At 56.0% G+C, this 20851-nt stretch overlaps 1 protein-coding gene across 1 annotated transcript in view; it reads left to right on the top strand.

Moving 5' to 3' along the window:
* Window positions 1-20851, top strand: part of TRIM8 (tripartite motif containing 8) — a 28771-nt gene that overhangs the window by 3454 nt on the left and 4466 nt on the right. The window lies entirely within an intron of this gene.

Raw genomic sequence — 20851 nt, 5'->3', positions numbered from 1 at the left:
ATGAGTAATGCTGGGCTTGGGAGGTCCGGGCCCCATCGTGAGAAGTTTGTTCCATGCGTGGCCTGCGTTCGGGAAGCCGTTAATTGAGAAATGAGTCAAAGTTTGGAGGCTCGGAGCCCTGTCCTTGGTGTGGGGGACTTGAGAGCGTGGGGGGGTGCAACATTGACCTGGTGAGGTGGGGGTGGTCCCCACAGCCCAGAGAGACGGGAGCCTGCAAACACGCTCCCTGTAAACTCACCTTTTTTTAGCATTTATTCCTCTGGCTCTGCTGCCAGCCCACCTTGGAGGGCATCTTACCACTGGTTACGGTCCGATTTGAAGGGGAAAAGGGGCTCAAAACTCCTTGGGGACAGCACCAGCGCTTTCTCAGCTGGTAATTTGGGCAAGAATGCTCGTGCTGGGCGAAAGAGGCCGGAGGTGGGCGTCTGCAGGAGGAAAGAGGGTGTCTGTGGAGGGCTCGCTTGACGCGAGGTGCACGCTTCGTGGGTTTGGGGGAAGGGGACCGCTCGGCATTAGGTACTGCACAAACCCGCAGAGCCCTGGCTCGGAATTGGTTGAACTCCACGGTGCAACCGTAATACAAACAGTAAATAAAATATGTGGTTAATCTTTCTTTCGTGGGCGTATAAAGCGCTTACCTCCCCTTCCCCCCTGTGAGATGTTTTCTCCTTTGTTTCCTGTTTTTGTAGTGCTTAAAGAGGAGAGGGGAAAAAAAAAAGCCAACAGCCTACCCTCTTTTTTTTTTTTGCTGCTTGTCGTTTTGCTTGTGTCAAGGTCTCAAAATGAAACATTTTTTCTTCCATCTTTGCCTTTGCTGCCCCAGCCACGTGCCTCCCGCCTGCGTGGGGGAACCTGCCATCTCCCCGGCACGGGGGAACCGGCTTCCAGGGTTGAAAAAGAAAGTTGCTCCAGTGTGAAATTGATGCATTGCTTTTTTTTTTTTTTCCCCATCCAAAAAGGGGAAAAATACATTGCTGGGATTGGAGCACAGGTCAGAAGGCAGCAGCCAAAGAAAGGGACTCACTTGCGGGGTATTACGGTGTTTGCCCCGTCTTTGTGTGGGACACGGTTGATTGAGGCCAGGTACATCACAGCTTGCTTGGGGATGTCCCAGCAGCCTGTCCTCAGCTGGAGGTGCCACCAGTGGGAAGGAATGTGGGTAGAGGCTCTGCTCCCGTTTTGTTTCAGGGGATGGAGATAGATTTCCCTCTGACATAGCTTGCAGCGCATTTTTGGGAAATTGGGAAAAAATCCCTGGACATTCTGAAGATCTCCGGTGTTTTTGAATGCTAAGAGGGAGGAAGCATGTTGTGGTGCTGAGACCTGTGGGAAAACATTGGGGATCCTTCTGCGGGCATGTAGGAGCAGTGCCCATTTGGCAAATCCAGGGGGACAGTCAGGGACTGGGCTGCTGGGCCCAGCTGCTCCTCGGTGAGTTTGGGCTTTCTTTCTTGGCAGCCCCCCAGATAAGCCCAGCTCAGGTGCTTTCTAAAGTATGGGAGAGAGGAGAGGTGAGCACTTGGTAGGAGCACAGGAAGAGATGAATCCAAGTCTGTACCAGAAACTCTGGTCCTTTGCCAGCATTGGCCACCAGCCCCAGTACAGAGATGGCCCGTGCGCTTTTCCTACCTGCCCCAGCTGATCACTTCTGCGGTTCAAAAGCTCTAGGTCTCTAGAGAGAAAATGCCACCAGCTTTTCTTTGCTAGGTGGCCCTGACACCAGAGATACCTTCCTGTTTGAAACGAGTCCCGTGTCGTATCCCCATGCTGCCATCTGGGCCAGGGATGTTTTGCTGGGCCCTAGGGAGCCCTGGTGCTGGGGAGGCTGGGGTCGGCTCCACTGCCGGGCTCCTGGCGTGAGCTGCTGTAGGTTGTTTTACTCTGAAACAGGTTTGGTAACTTGCGATGGGCTGAATTTTTACAGGCTTACTTATTTTCCAGATGACTTGTTTATGAGGATCGCGGCACGCAGCTCACTGGAGGCATTGTGAGCCCGAGTCCCCAAGTGCTCGAGCATTAATTTAGCTCTCGTGACTGTAGATGGTGTGGGCTGGTGCCTGGCAGGCATTCCCCATGGCGCTCTTTGAACATACCTGGTCCACGGGCGACTTTGGCAGTAGGTCTTATGAAGCTGGAGATGTGCAGGTTCTCCCTGCGCCCTCCATCTGAGTCTCCACCAGCACCCCAGAGCTGAACTGCCAGCCCGGTCCAGGGGTTAGGTCAGCCTAACCCAGGTCTCTCCCTCCCCTGGCTTTGCCCATGCCCTGGTTCCTGCCCAGGGGCCTCGGGAGTCCAGCACCAGGCTCCTAAATGTGACTGATCATTGTGCCCTGGGATGCTGTCAGTTGGTCAAGCTGCCGTGATGAGTAATGACTCCTCAGGCCTTGGGCAGTCACAGAAATCCCAGCACCCACCTAGCCTTGCTTTCTAGCTCCATGCCATTCACCACCATCGATCTGTCAGGCTTTGCTGCGCTGTGTTGTCAGGGGCAGCAGGGGATTTCAGTTTAACCGATAGCAGCCTGTGCTGCCCTAGAGAGGTCTCGGGGGGGCTGAGCCACCTGCTGCAAACCCGTCTGGGTTTGCTGGCCAAGTGGCAGTGGGTATCTTGGCAGTCCCAGATCTTTGGCTGAACTGGCACAGTCTCCTGCCTCCCCAGGATTTGGATTAAGGGCTTTTCTCCCACTGCTTTCCTGCTAAGCTTGAGTATTTTCCTCGCCCTTAGCCCATCAGGTTGCCAGCGGTTCCTTGCTCTAGACTTGCAGCTGCAAGCCTTCTATGTAGAGTCAATCTGAGAAGTGACAGCGGAGATGGAGGACGCGGGGAGGCAGCTTGGTGGGTTTGGGTGGGAGGGAGGAGGCTTGCACGGAGGGGACAGCTTTGGTAAAGAAGGGGAGTAGGACAGGGGCTGCCGTGGGGGACAATGCTATGTGGATGGGTGCTGGTGAAGAGTGAAGGTGGAAGGAGGAGAGGGAAAGAGAGGTTCGTCTGAGGACCTTGAGCTGCTTCGCAAGGGACAGTGACTAATTGTAGCCCAGGCTTACCCCTGCAGTATATAGGGGTAGGCTGTACTTTGCAGGCAGGGATATCTAGGCACAGCCTTGCCCACCCATGCCAGACAGCCCTGGCCAGAGAGCTTTCCACCTTGAAGCCCTCCCTTGGCGGTGGCTTTGAATGAGCCACTCAAACAGGGGTGTCCTGGTCTGGTCTCTGAACCAGGAGGTGTAAGCCCAGCTTTGGCTGGTGATGAGGGCATAATAAACTTAGCCTGGACCCTCGTTTAGTCTAAATCCAACCTGTGATATTTATGTAAGCGTCATGTGGCTGCTGGCATGGAGGTGTGCAGCATGCCACTCTCCTCAAGCCCCACGAGCATGGTGAAGAGGGAGAAGTAGGAAGGACATGGGCTGCAGTGTGAGACCCTGGACTTTCCTCCACCCCTCAGCTTCGTGCCTCACACGTGGGAGCCCGAGTGAGCCCTTCGAGGAACATGTGAGTCCCAGGACTGTCCTTCCCTTCTCCTCCCCTCGCTCAGCAAAGCACTGTCCTCGAGCTTTCCTGTGTGCTCGGCCGAGCCTGGTCCTGCCGGAGGGGGGTCCGCAGCCTCTCTGCTGCTCTGTTTTTTTCCTCTGGGGCCGAGGAGTTGCCTCTGCCCCCGTCGGAGCAGGGGGAGCAGAAGGGGGTGGGAGGAGAAGGCAGATTTCCATGTCTCACAAAGGGCACAAGCGATCAGATTCGTGCAACTGCCCAAGAATAAAGAGGCTCTTACAGTGCTGGCTGCCCTGACCTCTCTCCTCTCTGCTCCAGAGGACAGCGTGTGACCACACAGGGATTTCTTAGCTGTGCTTTGGAGGGAGGCAGCGGGTTTTCTATCCCCAGATCTGTCTGCAGCTTGCCTTGCAGCATATTGGCCTATTTTTTGCTCGTTACCTATCTGTTTACTGGAAATCTTGGTACACGGTGGTAATTTCTTCTTTTCTTCTCTTTAATTTCATGTAATTGTTTTGTTGTTTTTTTTTTTTTTTTTTTTTTTCAATCTGACACTGAAATGGGGCTGAGAGCAGCAGTGCTTCCAGAGCAGGGACAAAAGTAACCAGGAAACACAGGGCAAGAGAGGAGGGATCGACATCGAAACAATGAAATAGCCAAGCAAGGAAAGACTGAATGCTCAATAGCACAAGCCTTTGCAGAAATGCCTGGCTAGTGCAGCATTTTATAATCAGCTTCTGTGCTGGGCTGGCCTGCAACAGTAGTGCGATGGGGGAGGAATGCTTTGAATTAGCTGGATGCCAGAATTAATTCTGTCAGAATTCAAATGTACATGTATGTACAGATTTATAAATAAACACTTGGAGCTGGATTCTGCTTTGCCACGCAGGCTCCGGGGCAGAATCTGGTCTGGCCTGGCTTTTTTTCTTTTAAAAAAATAAAATGCTATGGATCTGGGCTAGGTTCTGGTGACTTTGTCAACTTTCTGCATTTATCAGCAGCCCGTAGGCTCAGGAGATGCTGGTTTGGTTGGAGTAAGGGGGATGGCTCGGAGGAGTCAGGGCTGCTGAGCTTGTTTGCAGTGGTAGCCAATTTTCTGCAATGAACCTCCGTTTGCTGGTGGAGAAGATGGGGCAGATGCTGGGGGACCAGTGGGGAGGTATGGAATGGGCAGGACCAGGGATGTCCTGCCCTTCTCTTTCCTCCGTGGAAGAAGGACTGACAGAGGCAGCCACCCCTTCTTTGCCCAGCAGAGCTGCAGCCAGTGCGCGTGGGAATGGGAGGAAGAGATGCCTGGTCCCAAATATGGAAGGATGGTTATTTACAGGCATGAGACTCTGGATGCACGCAAGAGTTTTTACATATGTCCCCCAGATGAACTTGGGGAAGAGGTTCCCAGTCCTGAACCCTTTCTGATAAGGACAGCTTCGGCCTGTTCTCGCCAGAGGATCGCGGTTGTCCCTCTTCTGTCTTGTGATTTGCTTGTGATGGTAACATGAGCAAAGTTCCCAGCTCAGAGCAGCACCCTACCACTCTGCAGCGGTGCCGTCTGCGTAACATGCACTCGAAGTCATCCGTTTGCTGGGATGATGTGCCAGAACTGTTAAAAAAAAAAAAAAAAAAAAAAATATATATATATATATATATAAAACATGAATCAGTTTAATTTCTCTGTTTCTTCTCTTCCCCCTACCTGTCCTTTCTCAATTCCTTGGTGTGTGGATGCTCTGGGGGGGCCGTCTCCGGAGCAGCCTGGGAAGAGCCGAGCTGCGGATGGCTCCAGATGAGGCAGTTGGCAGGGAGTGACGTTCCGGATGGCTGTCTCTCTCTGAAATATGAGCAAACGTTGTCAGACCAGCCGACTGTGTGATCCGGGGCTCGGGGAGGGCTGATCTGCCCTTTCCTCCCTCCACCCATCTCTCCCTGTGCAGGATCCCCCATTTGCTCGGCATCAGCCGGTTCTCCTCTCCCTGCCTGGGTGACCTGGAAGATTCATCCTAGAGCTGGGGCTTTGCAGAAAGGGAAGGAAAATCCCCCATATCCTAATGGAGGCAGTGTTTTCCCTCGCTGTACAACAGCTTAATCCAAACCCTCATCTGAGCCAGTTATTGTGAAGCTTTAAAACCCTGTCCCTTGGAAACTAGTCTCCCACCCCCTTCCCTCCCAGTCGATCCTGGTCGGTGGAGCTGAGCTCCGGGGTTTGGTGCTCGGCCACACGCAGACACAGATCGATTGCGCTGGGGGGGTGCGTTGATATTTTTGTGGCAATGGTTTTTATTGCTGGTTGTGGTGGTGGTTGGAAAGTCAGGGGGGTTGGCATGCACTGTAATGGGCTTGTGCGTGTGGCAAGGGGAGAGAGGGTAACGCGATCGCGTCCTTCTGCTCATTATCCTCTTGCTAGCGGGGGGGTGCTGCATCCCTCTCCCCGTCCGAATCCGTGTGGAGCTGCCGGCTCTGCGGTGGGAGCTGGTTTTCCCTGCAGGTGAACTCCTCTGTGCTCAGACAAAGGGCTGGGGGTGCCGGTGCCTCCCTTTGTTCTCCTCCTGTCCTGGTGCACTCGCCTCCGACGGCAAAAAGCCCCTTGAAGCATGTCTCTCAAATGGATGGAGCGGAATAAATGTGCTGCGAGGTCTCTGTCCCCCTTGCAGACCCTTTGGGGATGGGGGTGTGTGTGTGGGTCTGCGCTCCCTCTTCCCTCGGGTATTGTGCTAGCCCCTTAGTGATGGGGGTGGCCAGATTCGAGAGGGAATTACTGCAGCTCTCCTGCCACAGCTGCACTGTGGTGGCTGGGTGGCTGAGGCCCACGAGCCCTGTTTGGGTCAGAGGTGGTTTGGTTGTAGGGGATGGGGACGGGATCTGCCCCCTACGAGGGAATGGGAGCACATTTGGGGGTTATTTTCCTGCCTCTGCCTGCTGGCATCCTGCATGACAGGGCATACAGGCAGGGGACTGGAAATAACGCTTTATGTGTCGTGCAAAGACCATCCGTTGCCAAATGCATCTCCTGAGGGTGTGAGCCCAGCAGGTAAAACCATGGCCTGTCCTCCAGCAGAGGATTTTGTAGCATTTTACTTACAACAGGGGAGAAAAAGGTTAGTTTAATCTCTGCAACAACCTAAAATCTGGGTAGGGAAGTCAGGGTGTTATCCTAAAGTAGAGATAAGCAGAGGTGGGGGGACCTGCTAGGGAGTCGGGAAGTCCGTGGCAGTGTGGGGAAGCAATCCTGGAGACTCGGGCTTTCTTTGCTGGTGGTGGTACCTTGCTGAACACGGACCCTGCTAGCTGCCCCCACCCAGGCGCTTCCTCCCCTCGTCCTCCCCAAGGTTGGCTCCTGGCTACTGCTGTCATCTATGAATGCACATGGTACTAATCTCCATTTATCAAAGTGCTTTTGCAGCAATCTGATAAACAGTACTGAGGCAACGAGCAAAAGCTAAACCTTCCACTATGCATTAAAACTGCCCGCTGGAGCCTTCCTCAGGAAATGTTCCTCCTTCCCAAAACGCAAGGCTCAGCTTTGCAGGAGAGAGAGAGACAGGAGGCATCCGAAAAAACAACCGTCATGCACACACTGCACCCAGTAACTGTAGACGCAGAGATTTGAGGAAAACCTTGTGCTTCCCAAAAGGTGGAGGCTGGGAACATCTGTCAGCTTGGGTGGAAGGTGGAGGAAACCAGAGGAGTGGGAAACTGTGGGGCAGCAATCCCAGGTATGTCTCATCCATGGGGTGATGATCCCAGGCATCCTGAATCCCAGTCCTTACGGCTGCTTTGCATCCGTGGAGCCTGTCTCCTGTTCTGCCTGGCGGAGGGAGCAGGCGTTAATGTTTTGAAGGTCAAGCAGAAATCACGAGGTGGCCCCGAGGTGTGGCTGTGCTAGCCCGCAGGTAAGGAGAAGCCACCACAGAACTGAGCTAGCAGCCAGGTTTCTTTGTGGGTGCAAGCTCGTCAGGGGATGAGGAGCCGCTATTGTTGGTCCTTCTGCTCTAGAAAATGGCAGCGCGGTCACGGCTAGAAATGGCTTCTCTGGTTGTACCCTGCATGCCAGCACTGCCCCCCCAATCCCTGTGTGGCTCTCGGCACATCCCGTAACCTTTGTGCCTCCACCGCATCCTCTTTAAAAGAGGATAATGAAACTGAAAGGGGGAAGCAGCGGGCACTGGAGGCACCTTGGACTGCTGGGCTTGATAAAGCACTGCTGGTCCGCCAGCGACCTGAGGAGCCAGATTTTTGAGTCAGGAAATTAAATGCTGGGTGGGGAGAGGGCATCTGGCGAAAGCTGCCTCATTTGGGGATGGAAACTGAGCCTTGAATATGGCTCACACAAATCGGCAGGACCGGAGTTGAGCAGAGCAGTTCCCCTGGCTCCCCGCAAGGATGGAACCGACTGAGGTCTGAGCTGTCGAGCTCTGATCACAGAGTCAAACCTGGAAGATAAATGATACTTCAGGGGCCTGAGATCAATAATGTCAAAAGCTGGTCCGTAATCGGGCGAGATTAAAAACCAATGACAGGCCTTCTCCTAGGAGCAGAAGTCAGCACATTGAAGGAGAGCAGCAGAGTTTTCACCTTTAGTTATTCCCTGGTGGTGTCCACATCCAAACCCCACCTTCCCAGGCTGCACCCTGCAACATCAGCGATTCCCCCCCTCAATCAACACTGACCAGATCCCGCAGGTCCCCTACGGCCACCCCCTCTTCACCGGTCCCCGTGCAGCTGGTCCAGAGCACTCCTGCCCTTGGGAGAGTGGCTGAGGTAAAGACAAAAGCGATGCAGCCCGGTGCTGGCCGCCAGCTGCTTTCACTGCTGGGGCGTGAGCTGGGCCCGCGGGAGGCAGAGGAGGGGAGGAGAGGCTGAAGCAGGAGGTCACGTTGATGCTGTGGGTACCGTGATGTGCTGTGTGTTGTAAAGATGCTCAGCTTTGGGGAGCACACTGGGGAGAGGAGTTTGGGAAATGAGGGCTGCAGATGACTCTTGACTTTGTCCTGAATACGTTGTGGTTTTACCTGTATTTATCAATTAATGAGTGCTACGAGCGTTTAGCCACCCGTGGGCAAGAGACAGTCAGGTGGGGTGCGCAGTTGTGCCCGTTTTGGGGGCGCTGGTATTCGAGGTTGTCACAGAGGTGGCTTTTCTCCTGGGTGGGCGCTGGGCAGGGGGCTGCGCCCCCGCGCTCGGCTGGAGTGTGCTTCCTCCGGTCGGCAGCAGCCACAGTCCGACCGAGGTGGAGGAGATGGAATTGATTTATTTGCAGGAGCAAATGGAAATAAACTCGAGTCCCTTTTTTCTGTGTATCTTTAAAGGGGTGCACGCTCCATCACAGCTCCGCAGGGCAGGGCCACGCTGGGGCTCCTGTGAAGGGCGCTGGGAAATAGGATGTTGCCTCTCTTTCCCGAGCGCAAGGGTGATTAAAGGAGAAGGGGCCCTGCCGCTGCCCCTCGTGCACACACACGGAGCTGGAGATGGAGCTGGAGATGCTGCTTGCCTTTGCCCCGGGCTCCTCTTCCCCTTCCTCCCCACTCCCCCACCCCTTCCCCGCCAGGAAGCCTGGCCTTTGTGTGAAGTGATGCCTCCTGACATCAGCCAGGCGCCGCGATTTCCTCCGCAGCAGGGAGGGTGAGCGGCAAGGAGAGGGGTGCCACACTCCCCAAGGGGTGACATACGGTCCTGGCCTTGCTGGAGTGCAGGGCGGCAGCACTCGGGGGGGAGGCTGCGTGCCCAGCCGGGATGCTGTGGGGAGGTGGTTGCCCCCAGCCACACCAGCGTGGTGGTTCGGTGGAGCTTCGCCTGTTTGTGCTGCTCTGCCTGAAAGCACCGTGCCAGTGTGTTGCTTCTTGCCGCCTGCGACTCTGCTTCAGTGGCATCTTTTTTTGACCCCTCTAGGGATGCAGTGTTGGGCTCTACGTAGCTGAAGCTCGGGCAGTGCTGGCTGTGGGTTCTTGCTCTGGAGTCAGTGGCCCGGTGCCATGGAGCAGAAGTGGAGGGGCTCACAGCAAGGCAGGAGCAGGGCTGACATCTCCTGCGGCCCAGGCCTGCACCTGAGCTATGGGAGCATCTTGCTGTCCGTGCAGACACGTCGCTTCGGCAAGGGCAGGGCGCAGCTCGGCTGCGAGGGGCTTTGCGGGGTGCGGGCTCTTGGCTGCTCCTTGGAAAGGGGCTAATGCAACACATGGGAATTGGCCAAGTGCCTGCCAACAAGAAGCCGCAGCTGGCGCCTTGCCACGAGCTTGGGGGCTTTGCATCTCTTTAATTCGAGACGTGTTTACTGGCGGATGGCGTTTTGCAGCTGGCTGGCTGGAAACTACAGGTCCCAGCATGCTCCCTCGCGTGTCGCGTGGCTGCTGAGCTCCGGTGGGAGTGTGGCACCACAGGGATCATAGCCTCGGTGCTCACCGCTGCGGGGGTTTTGCTGCTGCGGAGAAGGGCTCTGGTTCAGCATTGGTGGGCAGACCGAGGCCGTGAGACACAGGGCTGATCTCTGCCTCCTGCTTTCTTATCCTCCCGCCACCGACTTGCTCGATGCAGGATCAGATTGGCCTTTTTATGTCACCAGGCTGGGGAGGGGATCTGGTCCTATTCTTACTCGTTTGCAACGTAAATATTTTGGTCCCGAGTGCGTTGCTGGGAGCTGGGTGTCACGTTGAGGAGCGTGATTCATTCATGCTGTTGCTGCTCGGAGCACAATGAGGCAGCCTTGGGACCGGTCCCAAAGATTTCCTGTGATCGCGGCTGGTGGGGAATTTGGGACGTCACGTTTGACTAAGAGCCCTCTTCGCGCGATTCCTGCAAGCCAGAAGTACCGTGCTGTGCCCAGCATGTTCAGGGCTTGCCACCCCCAAAATGCAGTGGGTGCAGGTGGCTTGCGTTTCCAGAGGGAGGAAGAACGGAGAGCAAGGCTGAGCTCTGGCTCTTGCCTTCCCCAGCTGCTGGTGTGCAGAAAACGTTGCATGGTTTTGGGCTTTGTGCCTGGTTCCAGCCAGCCTAACAAATAAAGGTACAAAACAATGCAAGTTCAAAGCCTGCTGCATGTCAAGTCTTGGAAGGGGCTCTAGTGGAGTTTCCCTGGTGGGGCCAGCATCGCACGAACATCCATGTGTGTTTTAGAGGGACATGGGACACCCTGAGGCGGGACGCTGGGCGGATGGGCGGGAGCACTGGAAGATGCCTCTCCATCCCTTGCCTCTGCCGCCGATGCTCTGCTGCCAGAAAAGGGACCTTTGCACCCCCAGTTTGGTCACCGGCACAGGATGGGAGGCACCGCGGCACCCTCCACCCCAGGGCTGACTCCCTCCGTCCCCCTGCGCATCGCTTCGTCCTCCCCACGCCGCTGAGAGCCAGGTGCAGCGCCCAGATTTGTTCTGGCATCCTTCGTTAGACGGTGTTTGTTCATGCTGCATTTTTCTTTTTGCTGGCTTGTTTGGACATGCACTGGTACATTCACGGCACTCAGGCAGTAATGTGAGTCTCTTTCCCATTAGGAAAAGGGCCAGGATTTGGGGGGGCCGGCAGGGCGGCTTAAGCAGTAGTTTCTGAGATATTTCCTTCTGCGGCCACACCCTGCGTGAAAGAGCAATATCCACGGCTTCAGCTGCTATCGCAAGGCTCCAAACGTCTCTCTTTTAATATAGATTGGTATCATTTTGCATTTTAAAGTAAAAACACGCTGCAAGCTGCAGACAGCTGTTGGTTGGCAGCTTTGTTTGAACATCTGGTATTGCTGGGCTGCTGTTCAGCACGATCTAACTATGGGATTCATAAAGATTATAATCCGGGCTTTCAGATTCTCAACAGCCGCCTCGTGAAAAAAACGGGGGAGAGAGAAAACCCAGCGGGGAGGTGGCTGAGGGGTCCTTGGTGTTCAGCAGGTCGTGGTCCGTCCGCTCTCGGGTGCGGAGTGGCTGATGGGCTCGCTGTACGTCGCCTTGGCTGCCCGCAGGTGCTGACGGGCTGCTTCCAGCTTGCAAAATGTCGGGCGCTGGGGAGCTGTAGAAGTGCAAAGTCCTCTTCCCCCCCCCCCCCCTTTTATTTTTTCCAGCTTGTGTGCTGAATCCGATTGAGTGTCATACTCCTCTGGGTGGTGTCTGGTGCTGGCGAGCTGAAGCAGCAGATTCTGCTGTGGCTTTGGGTAGCTGTTTGTAACAGTTGTCTGCAGCAGCAGGACTTGGTTTCTTTTTCTTTAAAGTAAGTAAGTGATGGAGGAACCAAGGCTCGGAGTAAACATCTTGGCATGTCAAAACCTCGTTTCCAAGAGAAATTGAGTCCCCTTTTCTTCTCAACTGAAAGGTTGAGATAGCCACCTCTGTAAGTCCCATCCATCCCTCTGTGACTCAGGCACTTTCCTTAGCACCTTTGAGAATTAAGCAGCCTCTAAGCCCCTAACGGGTTTTATAAATCTTGTTAGTTGATCTGCATTTTTGCAAAGCTCTTTGAGTCCAGCCTATTGGCACATAAGTCACCTTGACTTTCTGCAAGGCTTTGACTCCCAGCTCACTTTCAGGCTCCATTTGTCAGTTGGAGGTGCGCAAAAACGTCCCCCCTTATCTTTATTAGAAAAAAAAAAAAAGCTGCCTGGAGAAATCTAGCTGCGCTTTCGTTGGTGCAAGCCAGTAATAGAGGTGCATATAAACCTGTTCTGCCCTTGTTTGTGTTGATTTAACTTACCAGTACAAATTAAAATAGCCTTGAGCGGTTGGAAGTTTAACTAGATCGGTTGGGAGGAAAAAAAATAAAATCATGGCCTGTAAATCAAAGCAGGGTTTTCTTTCTAGTGCTGCCCTGAGCCCAGAGAGGGGCTTTGTGCCACCCACGCAGCCGGACCCCTCGTCTCTGGGTCACCAAATGATGGCGTTGCCTTTACACTTATTGGTGGTCTCATGGCTGGGATGCGTGGGTGCGCGCAGGTATTGCTGCGGCTGCTCTGCTCCTTGGTGGTATCCGGGTTCCCCCAAAAACCTGCTCCTGCATCTAGATCCTCGGTCTGGGCTCCCTCCGGAACAGAAATTAGAAACTCGGGGGGTAGGGAGCCGAAGTGGCTGTTGTTCAGAGCTCAGGTCTTCCCGTGGTGGGGCTGAGCCGTGGCGGGTGCAGAGCGGAGGTCTTCAGGCGGGGGAGAGGCAGCTCAGCCTGCAATGGGAGGAGGGGTGAAAGAGGCTGGCTGTGTTTCACCCCTGCAGGGAGAAAGCTCTGAGATCACACAGGCCAGCTGGATCTTGAATCCAAGATGTTTATTTGGAAGAGGGAGTGAGGGTTTCTCAATTTTGCAGGGGCTGCAGATAGGGGTAGGTTTGCTGCCAAGGGATGGGAGTGGGTCTTTGCAGGATGGCTGCTTTTGAAGGCAAGGCATCCCACCAGCCGCAGTTTGGGGACGACTGGCCGGGACCCTGAGATTGCAGCATGTTGGGAAGATCTTGGGATTCAACAGAGCTAGACGAGGCTGGGACAACAGCAGATCGAGGCAGGATTGGGGGTGCTGCCAAAGCCTGTTTATTTTTTTGTGTGGGTTATGGAAGGAGCGACTCACAGATGATATGTCAGAGCAACATGGCTTCTGTGAGGAGCAGGAGTTTGTTATTTGACCGAGTTTCAGCACTGAACGACCTCCCATTTCTGCCCAGACTGCCACCACTGGAGCTGGCAGAGCACTTGTGAGAGCCAGTTCGGGGAGATGATCCAGCTGTAAAGAGACTGCTTTTTTTTACTGGCTTAATTTTTCGGCTGGATCTGTGGTCAGGAAGGAGCAGATGTATAAAAACAGACAGAATAGGGAGAAAAGGAGGTTAGATCTCCCGTAATGTACATGTAAATTGACTGAAATGTTCAAGAAAACAGAAGCACAGAGCGCGCTGAAGGCGGAAAGGGGAAGACTTCTCACACGATCTCTTAGGCTCCAAAAAACTGTGAAATCTGGTGAATCCCAGTTGGTGTAGCTGCAGGGCCCAGATTTTATTTTCTGGCATGGCGGGGAGGAAGCACAAGGCAATGTTGGTCATCAGGGCCAGATGTGCTCCAGGTGTTGGTGTCAGTCTGAGGTCCCAAGTGGCTGGAAATGGTTGCTCAAGATGCTTGGGTCTGGGTGTCTGAAACTTTCTGGGATGTTGCAAACCCCTGTGCTTTCCTGAAGTGCCCCAGCAATGCCCTGGTGCTGGTGCTCCGGAGCTGGTTGCTCAAAGGGCGTTTGGTGCTGGATTGTGCTGGGCAGGGCGGGCTTGTGCTGGAGACTGCTCAGCAGCAGGGTGAATTTTGGCACTGATTTATAAGCAGCCCCAAACCAGGACATTTACCCCCTAAAACCGAAAGGGGGGGGGGGGGGGGAAGAGCTCCTCCCTCACATCCCTGGTGGTGGAGAAGATGCAGACCTTGTCCTTCATAAACACGGAGCCGAGCCCTGTGACTCCTTCTGGCTCTCCTTGCTCCCAGGCGAAGGCGGTCTGGACTGTCCTCCCTCCCGAAAGCTGGCCGGGGAGGGCTGCTGGCCGGCATCCGCGCCCAGGCCTGGGCGGGGATCTCCTCTCCCTCCCTTCCCAGCAGAGAGAAAAAAGATTTCTCAAGCTCCTCGCTGCCCCGAGGGCCTGGTCGTGCGGGCAGCTGCGGCCCCAGCAGCTCTCAGAGCTGGTCTCTCCATCTTACTCCTGCACCACCCAAAAGCACCTGCTGTCCCTGTGCCATCGGGACACAGCGTGGGAGCACACTTGCCCCAGCTGGATGCCGTCTCTCCTGGCGGATCCGTGGCAGGAGGCGGCTGCACCACCCAAAGGCACGGGCATCACCAAGGCTCATCTTTGTCCTGTGGAGCCAGTGGCATCAGTTGGGACTCACCTGGCTGCATGCTTGGTGTGCAAACCAGCTCCTCCGTCCCTGTATTCATCTTCCCGGTGTGTTTCCAGCTCCTTTCTTCCTCCCCCCCTACGCTGTGAGTGAGGCTTGAGCCTCAGGTCTGGCGGAGGCGGTTCGCCCTGCTTTCACTGCCTCTGGCTGCGCTTTGCATGGGGGCAGCTCGTCCGACGCTGGCCCATGATCTGCACGGCCTCACTCCTACCCTCCAACATGCTGCAAAAGTGGCTTTGGTGTTTGGGGCACCTCTGTTTTGGGGGGCACATCACCCATACTGGGCACCCCATACCAGGAAGGCTCCTGCCTTCAGGACTTGTTGGGCTGCTGGCACAAAGGGGATGCTCCTGCAGCCGCCGGCCTCGTCTCCCTGCTCCTTAATTTCCCTTATCCCCCTTTTCCCCTCGAAGCAGATCTTCATTCCTGCTCAGAGGGCACTGACAGCAGTGGCAGCTGGGCCATGGCTTGAAGTTGAGGTCCAAAAACTGTGGGTAGAGCCCCAGCCTCCTTCCCCGATTTGTGCGAGAGGCACAGCCACAAGTAACCCCCATGGCAGCGGGGAGCAGGGGGGGACACAGAGGCCTGGGAAGGCAAACTAACATCCTCAAGGTCCTTCTGAAGGTCACTTTCTGACAGAGAATAGGTCCCTGTTTCCTGGCCTCCAGAAATCCTGCTGCTGGCCCCACACGACACAATGTCTCGTATTTTCCCCTTACTAATGAGTTCTTCCTTTCTGCTGGGTATAAACAAGGGGAAGAGCTGTCCCGGGCTGCGGGCACCGGCACAGCCCTGCGGCGGTCCGGGATCTGCTGGTACAAGGCCGTGTGGAGGAGCATGGTCCGCTGTGCCCGCCGTCCTGGGGTGCCACAGGGTTGAGGGCTGACCTGAATACTGCTGAGCAGCCGTGAGTTGTGGCTCAGGGGAAGCATCCAGCTGCTGTGTGCCAGCCACGCTGTAGGGATGCCTCGTGCTGGGGCGGGCGCCGGAGGTGGGACATGGGGCTTTGCATCTGGGGTAGCTGATGGAGATGGAGCTTAGCTTCATGGTTTCTCCTCCTTGGTGTGTTGAGGAAGGCTTGGAGACCAGGCAGCATCTCGCAGGGTGACAGGGACAGGCAGGAGGCATCTCCACCCACCCCGGCGTGAGAACAGGGCAGAGAGCTGCTCTTGCCAGAGGCGCCCCGCGTCCTGTTCCCCCAAGTCGGCACTGGATATTCAGCCTCCAGCCCTTTTCCACAAAGCACCAGCTCTCCCAGTGCTCAGTGGGTCCCTTGATGCCCGTGGGCTGTGTGGCTGCTGCTCCCATCCCTTTCTAGCAAGGCCAGCTATTAATATCCCAGAGGCTGTTCCCCTCCCCTCTTCCTTCCCCTGCTGGGGATAAACCAGCCCAATCTCTGCACAGGGAGCACTGTGAGAAAAGCCAAACCCCGGAGCAGCCTGTGTGCGCTCTGGGCTGGCCAGGGGAGGTGAGGCCTCCTGCTCCGGCCTGAGACCTCCCCTCCTGCCTGGTGCTTACTGTAAATGTGTGCAAGATGAAACCCCAACCAGAAAACATTTCCTTCCTGTCCCTGTAAGCGGATCAGCCTCCTGCGAGTGCCGCGGGGGCCGTGGGGAGTTTCAAAGAGCTGCTTTTGCCTGGGTCTGGTCAGCAGGAGACCATGGGGGGTGGTGGGAAGGGTGCTCCAGGGGGTCGGGCTGCGGGGATGGGTCCCCTCGGGCTGCAGCGGTGCAGGATCTCATGGTTTGAGATCCTGTTTTGGGAGGGCGTGGGGGTGCCATGCCCCAGAGCCACGCGGTGTTGAGGCACCGGTGCGTTGGCACGTGGGGGGACACTTTCAGGAGGGATGAAAATACCTCATCGTGTGGGTTTTTCTCAGAAAACTGGCCAGCTGACAGCGGAGCGAGGCTGGGGAGCAGGAAGCCTGCGAGTGGGAGGCACAGGGAGGCGAAAGGTTGTGCTCGCCTCCTCGGTCCAGGGCTCTCGGTGCATTAAAATTCAGTCGCTGTGACTTCAGGCCCGTCTCCAGCAGTGTGCCGGGATGCGGGTCTCAATGGGGGCCCTTGATCACGGTCCCTGGGCTGAGCTGCAGGTGTCTGGAGCCATTCCCGCGACAGGCATCTGCCCTTCGCAGCTTCCTCGCTCCGGTTCCACCTTCCTCCTCCTCCTCGCCCTTCCTCCCCCTCGTGCTCTGAGCTGCTCCCTTCGTTCTGGCTTTCCGGTGGCTGCAAACAATGTCCTTATTCACTCGGTGGCTGGGATTTGGCGGCGAGGGGAAGGCCCGGGCGCAGAGGAGAAGGAAGGAGGGAGGCAGAGAAGCGAGCGCGCCTGTCCTGGGCCAGCCGTCCAGCTGCGGTTAAAGGCACTCAGTGGGGCAGTCTGGCTCTCTGCTCCCCCCGGTTTCCTATGGGAACAAGAGCTGCGTGCTCTTGTGTTTTGTCCACCTGCCCTCCTCTAGTACCCTCCAAACCTGTGGGCGGTTTCAGCCCAGTTTATTGGGAATTAGCATCCTGCAAGCATCCTGCAGGTCGGTGTGCAGGGACGTGGTTGCTCTTGCCGGGGGAACAGCCCTGAAGGATGCACAACCCTTATTAGACATCAGAGAAGTTGCATGGGCTTCATTTCCCCCATGAACACAGTAAGGCATTTCACTGGTCCCATTTTCATTTAATACCAGAGCTGCTTGGCGGGTCGAGGGGCACCTCTCTGGCTTTGGTGAAGCTGCCCGGCTCCCTCCTGATCCCACTGGGAGTCGGGCAGGGGCTGGCGAGTGCTTGAGCCCCCGGGAAGGGGGTGCTGCAGGCTCTCCCCTGCCGGCTCTCCCCTGCCGGCTCTCCCCGGGAGGCATGCAGGGACCCTGGCCATCCTCGGAGCTGGTGAAACCTTGGGGCATGTCACAGGATTTTGCTGCCCCAGTGCCAGCCCCAGGGCCACAGGCTGCTGGGGGCTTCAAAGGGGGGACGAGGGGCATAATCCGCCGTTATCACAGCCTCAGCAGCGACCCAGCAGCGACCGCAGACTTAGCCCTGTCCTTTGGGAGAGGACAGTGGTGAGACCAGCCTGAGACAAGCCTGGGAGACATCTTGCCCGCAGATTTCTCCCTGCCTGGGAGGTCTTGGGTGGGTGTGAGCTCCTTCCCACGCCCCAGTGCCCCCCTTTGCAGTGGCAGGTTGCCCGGCCGGCTGAGCTGGACCCGTGCATGTAACACAGCTGACGCTTGCCATGCTGCAGCCCTATAATGACTCTCAGATGAGGAGCCCAGGTGCCCTGTATTGTCGGAGCTGTTAAACTCTTTATTACCATCTTTCTGTCTTGTGGCTGCAGGCATTTAATCTTGCAGTAGTTCTGTCGGGGCAGCCCTGTCCCCCGGCAAATGGCCCCCTGTCCCCTACCTGGGGGGCTGGACTTGTCCCATGCTGGAGTGGCCGCTGGGAGTTGGGGTCGGTGCAGAGCTGCCCACGTGCAGGTTCGAGAGGGACGGACTGGGAGGTGCAGTAAGGGGAACGTGGGGCGAGCGCGGTTTCCCCGGCGGTGGTTTCCTTCCAGCAAGCGCTGGGTGGATAGTGGTGGTCAGCAAGCCTTTCCCTGGCATGATCCCATGGGGACCAGCTGTGTGCGTCCGCCCTGGAATGAGACCTTCCAGCGCTTGCCTTGCTTCCCGCAGAGGTGGACCCCAAGCAGCATTTCTCTCCCCGTGCATGACCTCAGTACCCCGAACCCACCCCACTTGCCACGATTGCTACCCGGGATGCACCCTGCTCCACCGACGTGTTTGCAGAGAGCCCTGCTAACCTCTTCTTAGGGCTCAGCCTTTTTTTCTCCCCATTTTATTTTTCTCCGTCAGGAGGGGGGAGATGACGTGCAACTCCAGCAGAATAAACTGGTTTCCAGCAACTAACCCTGTCTCGCTGTGGCCTGCGGGGTTGGGGTGGACCAGCCACTTACCCTGGCCGGAGATTAACATATTAATTAATTAGATGAGTTCACTCTCAGCTGGTGTTGGAATACAGAGCATTTTTGGCGTCCGTTTCACAAACTGGTGGAGTGTCTCAGAAAAGACAAACTGGGATCACGTTGTTGCTTGGAGCTTGGGCGCCTGTATGGAGGGAGCTGCGGTTCTCCCAGCATCAAGGTCATGCATGAAATATGAGAAATTACCCTGAGAAATTCTGATCCTGGAGGAGGAGGAGTTCATGACTTCAGAAATACCAGATTTGGGAGGGGATGGAAGGGGAAGGGATATATTTTCCTTTTCAAAATACCTAAGGAATTCAGCCCGTGCTGCAAAGACAATGAGATTTCGCCCCTCAGTGCCAGAAGGGGTAGTTCATACCCATGTGTCTTGTTAAGGTTTTGGTTGCCGTGGGTGAAAAGCCCTCCCATCCCGCTGCAATCCCAGGCATGTACCGTTTTTAAATCGCCCTAAAATCAAGAGAGTGGCTCAAGTGTGAGATTTAAAGAAAACACTGCATGTCCTCTATTCTCTGTGATTTCTATGGCTTTCGGTTGGATTTCAGTCACTTTTTCCAGCTGTGAGGAGCTATTAAATTAACGTATATGTATAAAAAGTTATTTTTTTATATATACATTTATGTATATATTTGTGATTTCACATAATTGTATGATTCCAGGAGAGGAGCACCCTGAGGTTTGTTACAAAACACAAAGGTTGGCAGCTCTGCCACGGCAGCTGCAGGGCGGCGGGAAGGGGACGATGGTACGTGCATGTCCGGGGCTGTTCGGTCCATCCCTCGGGGGTCCCTCACACCCTGTCCCTCACAGTGATGGGAAACCCTGCTTTCCTCTGGGAGAGCATCCCGGCAGCATTGCCGGGGGGGTGAGCAGGGGCTGCCTCAGGGTGGCTCCACGTCGGATGCCTGATGCGTACGCTGGGGCGGGATAGGGATTTGGCCTCTGTGCCCCACGAGCTGTGAATCTTGGATCCCGTCCCGCATTTTTCCCTGGCCCTGCCCCAGCTGGCGGTCAGCGGAGGCGGGCAGGGGACCCGGCTGCTCCAGGGCCCCCGTCCTCCCGGTGGGCTGGTTTGGGGTGGGTCTGGCTGCTCGCGGTGGAGACGGCGAGTCTCTGCTGGCAGGGAGGGAGGTGTAGGGAAGGGCTCGGTGCGAAGGCTCGCTATGTCTTTTGGCTCTCCAGCTTGGAGAGCAAGAAACTCAGCCTGCCTTGCAAGACCTGCCCCGGCTCCAGGGCTCGATTGGCCTCCTGCAAGCAGGGGTGCAGGAAGGCATCTACTTCCCTGGAGCCAGGCGGCTTTCCCATCAGTCGACTGCAATTTCAGTGGGGAAATTCCAGCCTGTGGATGCTGGGGCAGGATCCAGAGCCGGGTGTGCTCACTGTGCTCCACACCAGGCCCGCACAGAGGGATGTTGCAAACCGTGTTTTCAGCCAGCGGTGCTTGAGAGCAGGTCCTCTTGACGTGCACCTGCCTGCACCACTGCCGGAGCAGGTTGCTGCCCGCTGCCTCCCTGCCCGGCTGCACGGGGCTGCTGCCCACCCACCGCACAGCTCTGCCCAGTGCTGGACCCAAAACCCTGGCTGAGCCCTCAGAAAAGCCACCAGCAGCCCTGCGCCCTGGCCTGGCTGCCAGCACAGGACCTGGGACACGGTTCCTGCCTGCACCCTTGGCTCTCTCCAAGCAAGCGGTGTTGCACCCGCTCTCCAGAGCTCAGTTCCCACTGTATTTAACCCAGGAGCGTGTTGCAGCCTCCTGGCGCCACAGCAGCGCAAATAACGACCCTTTTACGATGAAAAAAGGGGATTTTTAATACATGTATCAAATCTTTCTCCATATGGGCTCTCCCACCTATTCAGCTGGTGTTAAAAACAGCAGCAGCGATGCCCTTGGATGCCTGCAGGCCCGTGTATTTCTGCGCGCATGCTGCCCCTCAGACCCTGTTTCAGTCGATGTGCTGTCTGTGTCCATCTCCATGTGTTTGCGTGGGTGCGACTGCAAGTGGGAAACCGGGTTTTTTTAGCTCCTCGTTATTATTAGTGGTACGAGCCCAGCGGCAGTGAGGCTGGAGGTGTCCGAGACCTTAAGAAAAACAACAGGAGGGAGGAGGCTTCGCATTCCTGCTCCCGAATTGAGTCGGAGGTGACAGCCATTCCCTGCAATGCAATTAATCCCGGCAGCGCCTCTGCCACCCTCCCCCTCCCGCCTCGTCCAGGAATTAATTACTTGATTATAAATCCCCAAGCGGCGGTTTATAATAGCAATAATCCCCTCGAAATTCATCCTTGCTGCCGGTTTCTTCCCATCTCGCCCCCGTCGTTGAGAGTCTCTAACGCTGCATCTCCGTGCCGGGCGAAGCCTTTCTCTTTGCCCCGCCAGTGTGGCGGCTTTCCCTCGGGATAACCATGGTGGGAAAAAATTAGGAGTTGATTTTGAGGGGTGTTTTGGGAAGCCCTGCTCCTGCTCACAGGGATGGAGCCCTTCTCTCCTGGGTAGTGGGTTTCATCCTGGCCGGGGAAGCGCGCAGGAGCGAGGCGCTCACGCTGATTGCTGGGGATAACGCTTTGTC

The sequence above is a fragment of the Platalea leucorodia genome, assembly GCF_965183815.1.
Source record: "Platalea leucorodia genome assembly, chromosome: 4".
Classification (NCBI taxonomy): Eukaryota; Metazoa; Chordata; class Aves; order Pelecaniformes; family Threskiornithidae; genus Platalea; species Platalea leucorodia.
Note: the sequence above shows the minus strand (reverse complement) of the source record. Positions and strands in the feature narration are given on the sequence as shown.